Source organism: Peromyscus eremicus, chromosome 9, assembly GCF_949786415.1.
Source record: "Peromyscus eremicus chromosome 9, PerEre_H2_v1, whole genome shotgun sequence".
Taxonomy (NCBI): domain Eukaryota; kingdom Metazoa; phylum Chordata; class Mammalia; order Rodentia; family Cricetidae; genus Peromyscus; species Peromyscus eremicus.
This window is the reverse complement of record NC_081425.1, coordinates 23,031,562-23,040,811: the sequence shown is the minus strand read 5'-3', so window position 1 is coordinate 23,040,811 and position 9,250 is coordinate 23,031,562.

The window sequence follows — 9,250 nt, the reverse complement described above, 5'->3', positions numbered from 1 at the left end:
TAGCCAGCCATGGAGTAAGAGGGAAAGTAAGATATACAGAAATAGAGAAAAGTAAAAGCCCAGAGGCAAAAGATAGATGGGATAATTAAGTTAAGAAAGGCTGGCTAGAAACAAGCCAAGCTAAGGCCAGGAATTCATAAGTGAGAATAAGCCTCCATGTGTGATTTATTTGGGAGCTGTGTGACAGCGCCCCCCCCCCCAAAAGCAAAAGAATAAAAAACAAAAACAAAACCAAAACAAAACAACAACAACAACAAAATCAACTGTACATGCCCTTAAGAGACAAACAGTTCTAGCAGCATGCTGCTATCGAGGAGGAAGACATAGCTTAGCAGTAAGGAAACTGAAGCACAGATTGTGGCTCAAATTCTCTAGTGTTCCATGGGTCACCTTAAATAGCCCGTCAATTCTACAGTGTGTCTTTAGTCAATAAGATGGTAGGTATATTAGGGCGATGCAATTGCTCTCCCTTAATTTTGATAGTTATGATACTTAGCTACAATTCTCCATGAAATATGGTTGAGATTTCCCCAGAGCCATGGGGCTATTCTGGAAATGCATACTCTGAAAATGCTCCAAGGGGAAAAAAATTGCAGTTCTTATTCTCTAGTGTAGAATTTCATGATCTTTGCCAAACATTTTTCTGAACAGCCTATTCAAAGAAAGCATCCTTAAGTAGGAATCAATATTCCCCATAAGAATTCCCAACAGGCCACTTCTGGAAAGAAGGAAGGAAAATTTCTCTTCATTGAGAAAATATTAGAAGCAACTGACAGCCATCACCTCTTCCTGTCCGATTTTCAAGGTTAAAAATAGAATATGGACATCCAAGTTTCTTAAGGGTGTAACCTAAAATAATTTGCTACCTATCCTCTAGAGTGAGTTTTTTCAATACAATTAACAAGTGCAAATTAGGCAAGATTGGTTAAAACATTACATGGAACAGTGTTGGTGAATCTTGAAGCACAGGAGCTCCCTTTGCTTCTGACTTGCTTCTGAACTCTCTAAATTTGTATGGAATTTCAACTGTTATGCTTGCAATATAAAACAATAGCCAATTGTCTGGATATGATAGGATATGCCTATAATACCTATAATACTCTGGAGGCTGAGGTAAGAGAATGGCTGTGAATTTGAAGTCAACCTGGGTGGGACAGGGAAATGTCATCAAAGAAAAGAGCTTTCAGTTCATTCATTTATGAGTTCCTACTTCAGTCTCACTTGGACAAAGATAAGTCATAAGGCTCCATCTTCACCGAAATGGTCTTTGAATGAGTCCCTGACTTCTGACAATGATGAACATGAAATGGACAAATACAGTTTATCTTTGTGATGATCACAAACCTGATGAGGGTGCTTTTCATTAAGTGGCTGCAGTTGTCACTGTGATTAGGACATCAGCATCCATCCATTCATAAAAGTCAGCTGTATTATGGTGCTCAGCCCTGATTCATGAAGTAGTCAAAGTTTGGAAGGTAGCATATTCCTTCTTCTCTTCCACAGACTTGTAAATCTAATGGAGATGGTATGCCAAGGGATTGCAACACCAAGGGCTACATTTTCTAGATTTCTTAAAATATTTTTACTTTTCAGAATTATCCTAATTTTTGTTATTATTTGAAGTGGGAGGGGTTGTGACTAATAAAATTACTTCTTATTTTCCAAAAGTTTATTTCACAGTATAGTACTAAGAAATAATTTATATTTTCCTGCCTTTCAGAAAATAAAAGCTATGCAGTTAACCTAATTTTTAACTTCCTGTAATGTGCATAACTATGTTGGTATTTCACATAAACATAGTATCTCCTCTGTTCTTAATTATGCAGTTCTTCAATTTTACCTCTTTTAAAATTAGATTTACCATATTGGTGTTTACTGCAATCTACATTCTTATAATAATATGAATGTGTAAACTTATATAGACTTATTTTTGAGAGATAATTCTAACATTTTATTTCTAATCTAAATCAATGGGCTCCAACTCCTTCATGTATAAGGACAGTCTTATGTTGAATCCTAAAATATATTTGAACTTAAATATTCTGCTTGAAGCTTGGCATCCAGGTCTAGAGTCTTACTCAATCCTATAATGTACTTGTCTACTGACATCACTCCCTTAGTCCTTAGATAATTCCAGTACTTTTAAAAAATACTTAAGTCATGTGATTTTTTTCTTCCTTTAGTACAGTGTACTATGTTATAACAGTGTTAAAGCATTATCAAATTCTGTGAATGAGCTTTCAGTGTTGATCTCAAAATCACTACAGATGATCCTCATACAAATGTCCTTTCAATGACCATTCTATTCATGTTACTACATAAAGAGAATTGATCAACCTAAATGCTGTAGTTCAATGCATATAAAGACATTCGGCTGTCAAGGCCTTAGAACATCGATAAATAGATCTGAGTTGAACACTCATATGTGTGCACTAGGCAAGCAAAAATCAGGAATATTTCAGACTGTACTTTTTTCCCTTATGTTATTTACCTTGTCCCGTGTGTGTGTGTGTGTGTGTGTGTGTGTGTGTGTGTGTGTATGTGTGTGTGTACATAGCAATTTTTGGTACAGCATCACATATGGCCTAGGTGTTCTCTAACTCCCCTATATAGTTGAAGGTGATATTGAACTGTTGATCTTATGTGCCACCACAAGTGGCTTATATTGTTTCTTTTTTTTTTTTTTTTTTTTTTTTTGGTTTTTAGAGACAGAGTTTCTCTGTGTAGTTTTGCTGCCTGTCCTGGATCTTGCTCCATAGACTAGGCTGACCTCAAACTCACAGAGATCCGCCTGGCTCTGCCTCCCGAGTGCTGGGAATAAAGGTGTGTACCATTGCCGCCTGACTGTATTGCTTCTTCTTAAGGAAGAAGCACTTTCCCCCGAGCTTTATAGTTAACTTTTAAAGACTTTATTTTTATTCAAATGCAGCTATGAGCACACACACACACATGCATTGCTGTAAGAACCCTCCATATTTATATATGTACATACACACATATACATATGTAAGTGTATATATGTATGTGTGTGTGTGTGTGTGTGTGTGTGTGTGTGTGTGTGTGTAAGAAACGAGCTTACTTGTATTTGCTTAGTGTTTTTTGGCCAGTCTTTAACACAAAACCATTCTTTTGAGGTTTTTTTTTTAAAGTTTTATAATGTAGTTATTTCCTCCTATGCTTATCTAAAATAATTTCCTTTTGTTGATTATATGTATCTTATGTAGCACATGTATACACATATGTATACACACACACACACACACACACACACATACTCTTTTGTTAGGTAAGTACTTAAGTACTGGCATATTGTTTGCTAACTCCCTTTTCACCGAACAATAGAGTCTGCCTATTTCTTCATGGGATTACATAACCAGACCTAATTCTTTTTCATAAGATTCTCCACTGTATGGACATAAGTGAGTTCTTTCAATCATTCTTCTGTTGCTGGGCAGCATGTAAGCACTTTTCTCATGCTAGTGTACTTTACTATGTGGTCAGCTAAGTCTTTCTCATTGTCCTTCCTTTGAAGTATTTCTACTTCCCACTGTAATAGTTTCCACAATGTCAGCCTTGTGAAAACTGTTAGATTATGAGGATGTGCTTGTGCACCATGCTCCAGTTCCTGGGTGTGCTTCCCAGCACTGCAAACGACAAAAATCCTGGGTGTTGAATGTATGCATGTCCATAGAAACTATTTAAATTATATATATATATATATATATCATATATTGAATTTCATGGTTTCTTTCAGTGTGTTTATTTTTTCCTATTTCTGGCATAATCAAGACTGTAAATGAGCTTGCTTGTATTTGCTTAATGTTTTTTGGCCAGTTTTTAAAATAAAAACATTCATCTGAGGGTGTTTTTTGTTTGTTTTTTTGTTTTGTTTTGTTTTTTGTTTTGTTTTGTTTTTTTTCAAGACAGAGTTTCTCAGTGTAGCTTTGTGCCTTTCCTGGATCTTGCTCTGTAGGCCAGGCTGGCCTCAAACTCACAGAGATCCGCCTGGCTCTACCGAGTGCTGGGAATAAAGGTGTGTGCCATCACCGCCTGGCAAGTTTTTTTTTTTTTCTTAAGGTTCATGGTATAGTTATTTTCTTCTTTGCCAATCTAAAATAATTTCCTTTCATTTATTATGTGTATATTATATAACATATTTTTCTGTGTCGATCTTTTAAATGGAAGGCATTTGCCAAATTGTTTGCATGTAAATATCTATGTGAGTGTGTGTGTGTGTGTGTGTGTGTGTGTGTGTGTGTGTGTGTGTGAACATTCAGGTGTCATGTGTCTTCCTTGATCCTCCTTAGGCTTTGAGACAGACTGCTCACTGAACTTGGCACTCATGAATTTAGCTAAATTGGCTAGCATTTGAGCATGAGGGATCAGCCTGTCTGTGCCCCACCCAACTCTGAGGTCCCAGGGTTCCAGACTGCACTGATCCATCCAGCTTTTATGTGGGTGCTGAGGATTTGATCTTGGTTCTGCATGTTTGTGCAGAAGGTGCTTAACTAACTGACCCATCTCCCCAGCTTCTCTTCTTCCCCACTATTAATAGACAAGTTGGAATTTACGATGAACATTGTTGGTTGGATGTAAATTTTTATCTCAGTATTGTTGAGTCAGATCTATAACTCTCTTTTGTTCCACTACTGTTCAGTATTCTATGATGAGCAGTATCAAGATCACGTAACAGTTTATCCTCCTTCAACTCTCTGAAATCACAGGCAGGAGTTGGTATAGTTTCTCTTTCTGTAATGTTTTTGCGCTTTTCACTGGCTTTATTGAAGCTATTGTTTTGCATTTTGCTTTTTTGAGACAGTTTCTCACTATGCAGTCCTAGAACTCACTGTGTAGATGAGTCTGGCCCCCTGACTTGTGTGACTCTCTTCCCTCCTCTATCTTCTGCTTTGCCCACAAGAGCCACCATGCTCAATTTTTCCATCATCTTTGATGGTTGTGTGATGCCACTGAATGTATAGCAACTTCCCGCATGTTCTATTCCTTAAAGTCACTGTCAATCTTCAACAGGATACATTTATAAAGCTGTGAGCCTTTAAGTTGATGTTTCTCTTATGTTTTGCTTTTGGAAGTTAATTCTCTACTAGTGTGGCAATACAAGTTTTATGAAAATATCTCTTACAAAGAAAATGAAACTTTTGCTGGATCTCACAATAATACACCTGGAGGGTCACTTAAGGCAGATTGCCATCCTGCTGTGTGCTAAGCCTGTTTCTTTAACCTGCCTTTAAAAGAGTAGTGTAACAACCAACCCCACTTGCCTTGGATTTCCTTTGTAATCAGCTTACATAACCTAAGTGAATGTATGAATGTAGAGCTTTAATCTTGTGATGTATTTTCCCATGACCCTGACCAGGAAGTGTGTGTGTGTGTGTGTGTGTGTGTGTGTGTGTGTGTGTGTGTGTGGTGTTATGACAATCATTTGTTGACAACAGTAAAGGGTCAAAAGTGACCTTATACAGCACATATCTGTCATAAACATTGAAAGCAGCATGTGGATATTGATTGATGATGATATGCTTGCAATACTGAATGCTTTGGGGTCGGTTTGAGTAAATAACTTTATTCATACTAAAACTCTGTTGAAGATCTCTTTAGTGTATCACCAATTCCTTCCCCATTGTAATAATTTCTGTTTGATTTAATAAATACATAGCAAAGCCCTTTGTTAAGGATAGTTAGACATCAGGAAGGTGTGGGAGCAAGACAGGTCAAATAATTCCAAGGGGACAACTTCAAGTGTGATGCCTCCTCACAAATATTGATGTGCGCGGCAGACTGGGCAGATTGTGAAGTGACCGCACCAAAAGGCAATGGCAAGAAGGACAAACTATTCACAGCATGTCATGAACAAAGGCTCAGGAGAGCCTCAGAAAGGTGCCTTCAAAGCTCATCCCCGGGTAGTGCAAACAGGAAGCAACCACGTTCCTCTAGTGCCAGTTATTGGCAAATGATTTTATTTCAGCCAGAAATCATTGGGTCAAGAAAAATAAATTTTGCTAAAACATGTATCTTAAGAAAAATTCTTTACGACCAAATATGGAAAAATTTTAAAACTAGAAAAATACCATTGTCTAGGCCACACAGGGAATATCAAGACAAAATAACCAAAATAAAATTTTGAAACATTGACAAATAATTTTTAAAAATATAATTTCAATGTTAATATTTTTAATAGTAGATACATTCAAACAACACGTGAGACAAGACACAGCAAAAGGGACAGTCAGATCACAGTAAAACATCAGGAAGGCATATAGATGCACAACAGACAGACTGTAGACAGGTAACCGCAAACTATAGACAGTTGGGAGACACCAGGGGAAAAGTAGAGAATGCAAACTTGGGCTTGTTCTTGGTCAAATAACTCCAAGAGGACAACCTCAAGTGTGATTTCTCCTCAGGTGCCTTGTTCTTGGAGACAACGTCTCTCACTGGACTCGTAGACCTTGCCAAATAGGTAGTGATGACCATCTTATGAGCCTCAGGGAACAAACTGTGTGGCCTCCTTAGTACCGGGATTCCAAGGGCACGCCACCATGCCTGGGTTGTTTATTTGGGTTCAGGGAATTATACAGCAAGCATGTTAGTCATTTAGCTCTCTCCCCAGCTTCCTTATATCTGTTTAGAACATGAAAAACCACTAGAGTAGAACACGATGTCTGTAATCATTGCGTGCATGACTGATTGCAAAAGCATAGAAGCGACCTGTTAATGTTATGACAATTTGTGAAATAACCAAATAGTCCGTTTTGCTGCTTGCTCTTCATGTATTGGTCAGGAGATGTTAAAGAATTCCTGGTCTAAGGATGCAGTTGTTCTTTTGGCTAACGCTGGGAAGGTAGAAAGTCCCTTCAACTACTGACGTGCACGGCAGATTGGGCAGATTGTGAAGCGACCGCACCAAAAGGCAATGGCAAGAAGGACAAACTCTTCACAGCGTGTCATGAACAAAGGCTCAGGAGAGCCTCAGAAAGGTGCCTTTAAAGCTCATCCCTGAGGAATGCAAACGGGAAGCAACCACGTTCCTTTAGTGGCAGTTATTGGCAGACGTGGTCCTCGGCCTTCAATCGCTCATTTCACTCTCACAAGACCCCTTGAAGTGGCTATCATTATGCTCCTCATTTTACTGAAAAGGAAATTAAGAGGTCGGAATTTAAGTGAAATGTCCAGGGTCACAAACTAATAGAGAGCAGAGCTGGAATGAATTACTGAATTCTTTCCTTAGTGGCTTCAAACGTAAAGAGTGATACAGAATTGATTCAATTAAAGTTCCTAAAAAAGAGGTGTTTTTGTTTTGTCTGACTATGACAGGATGGCAAATGATTTTATCTCAGCCAGAAATCATTAGGTCACAAAAAAATGAATTTTGCTAAAACCTGTATCTTAAGAAAAATTCTTTTTGACCAAATATGGAAAAATTTAAAAACTAGAAAAATACCATTGTCTAGGCCATACAGGGAATATCAAGACAAAATAACCCAAATAAAATTCTTTTTTTTAACCCCCACCCCCCCAAATAAAATTCTAAAGCATTGACAAATAATTTTTAAAAATATAAGTTCAATGTTTATACTTTTAATAGTAGATAAATTAAAAAAAAAAACCTAGTAAAAATTTTTGTTAAATAAATATCCAGATAATTTTGGGGACCTTTTAATTAAAGGTAAATGCTTTTAAAGTAAATAACAAAATTGAAAAAGACAACTGCTTAATTATTTTATGTATTTGAGGCAGTCCTGAGTATGAGGGGCTGTGTGCACATCATCTCTATCATCATACAGCCAACGTGAATCTAAGTATAAAAGCAACAATATTAAATTACAGAACTGCAATTGAATGCTACATGAAGAACACACAAAATGGGTTTTGGATTTTTTTGTTTATATTTTTTTGGGGGTGGGTTGGGTGGAGTGCTCTGGGGAAGCCCCTGGCAGTGTCTGACAGGCAAAGGCTATGGAAAGGCAGAGCAGTGGGGACCTCAGCTGTGGCAGTGAGAACAAAGGGGTGCCTGGCTAAAGAGAACTGAAAAACAATAATAAAATTAAAAAACGCCTGCTTCTGATTATAAGCAGGCAGTGGCACTTCTAAATGATGTCAGGGGTACGCTACTCCTCCCAGACAAAACACATTTGTTATCCAAATTCTAAACAATTGCTTATTTCCAGGCCACAAAGCTTCCACTGCCTGCCCTTGACACACCACTGCTCACGAGGAAAATTCAAACAGCAAACCAAAACACATGTGAATATCAATTAAAGGACAGAAGGTCTTGGATGAAATTCAAAATCTCTCCCTAGGTTTTTTTCTTTTTTTAAGTAGATGTAAACAGATAACTCGGCACGATACAAATTGTGAGCTTGAATTTACATTGTAATTGATTTAAAATATTAGAAGCATTTCATGAGCATCTTTAACAAAGCAATGATCCTTGATAATAGATTATGCCTTTTATATTGTCATTACAGTTCTAAAGAATACAATTAAATGAGATACAAATTAGCCAAATACTGATAGGAAAGAAATAAAAGATTTTTATTAATAGAATATATATATATACTTGTCAAATCCAGAAAAGGAACAGAAAAATCACGTAAGGAACATAATTTCTAGACTCATGAAGTAGTTGATTGTTTTCTCTTTGCTTGTAAATTAGGAACTAAAAATTGCAATGAAAACACAGAAGAATTAAATCACAAGCAAAAGACAAACAAAACCAAAGCACTTAAACATTACATACAGCAGAAAACACACAAGAATTATTTAAGCAAAGATACTATTTCATAGGGAAGTGCGAAAGCTGAAAACAGTATTCACTTTTTTCTGTGTGTGAGTGTTTTGCCTGAATGTGCATTTGTACTGCATACATGACTGCTGCTTTCAGGAACCAGAAGAGGGCACCAATTACAAAATTCCAATACACTGGAGCCAAGGAAGGTTACAATCAACCATGTGGGTGTCAGGAACTGAACCTGGGTCCCCTGGAAGAGCAGCAAGTGTTCTTAACTGCCAAGCTATCCCTCAGCCCCAGAAAGAAAACATTTTAAAATTACATATGCCATGTTAGGAAATGGGAGAGTTGGATATCTAAAATGTAATCATTTTAATTTAATGCCTCTTTAATTACAACCAGATGAAAATCCCTTCAGTGATTTCTTGAATTGATTACATCTATTTGTACTGGATGAAAAACGAGCAGGTAAGAATAAGTATCTTTGAAAAGATGTTTTAT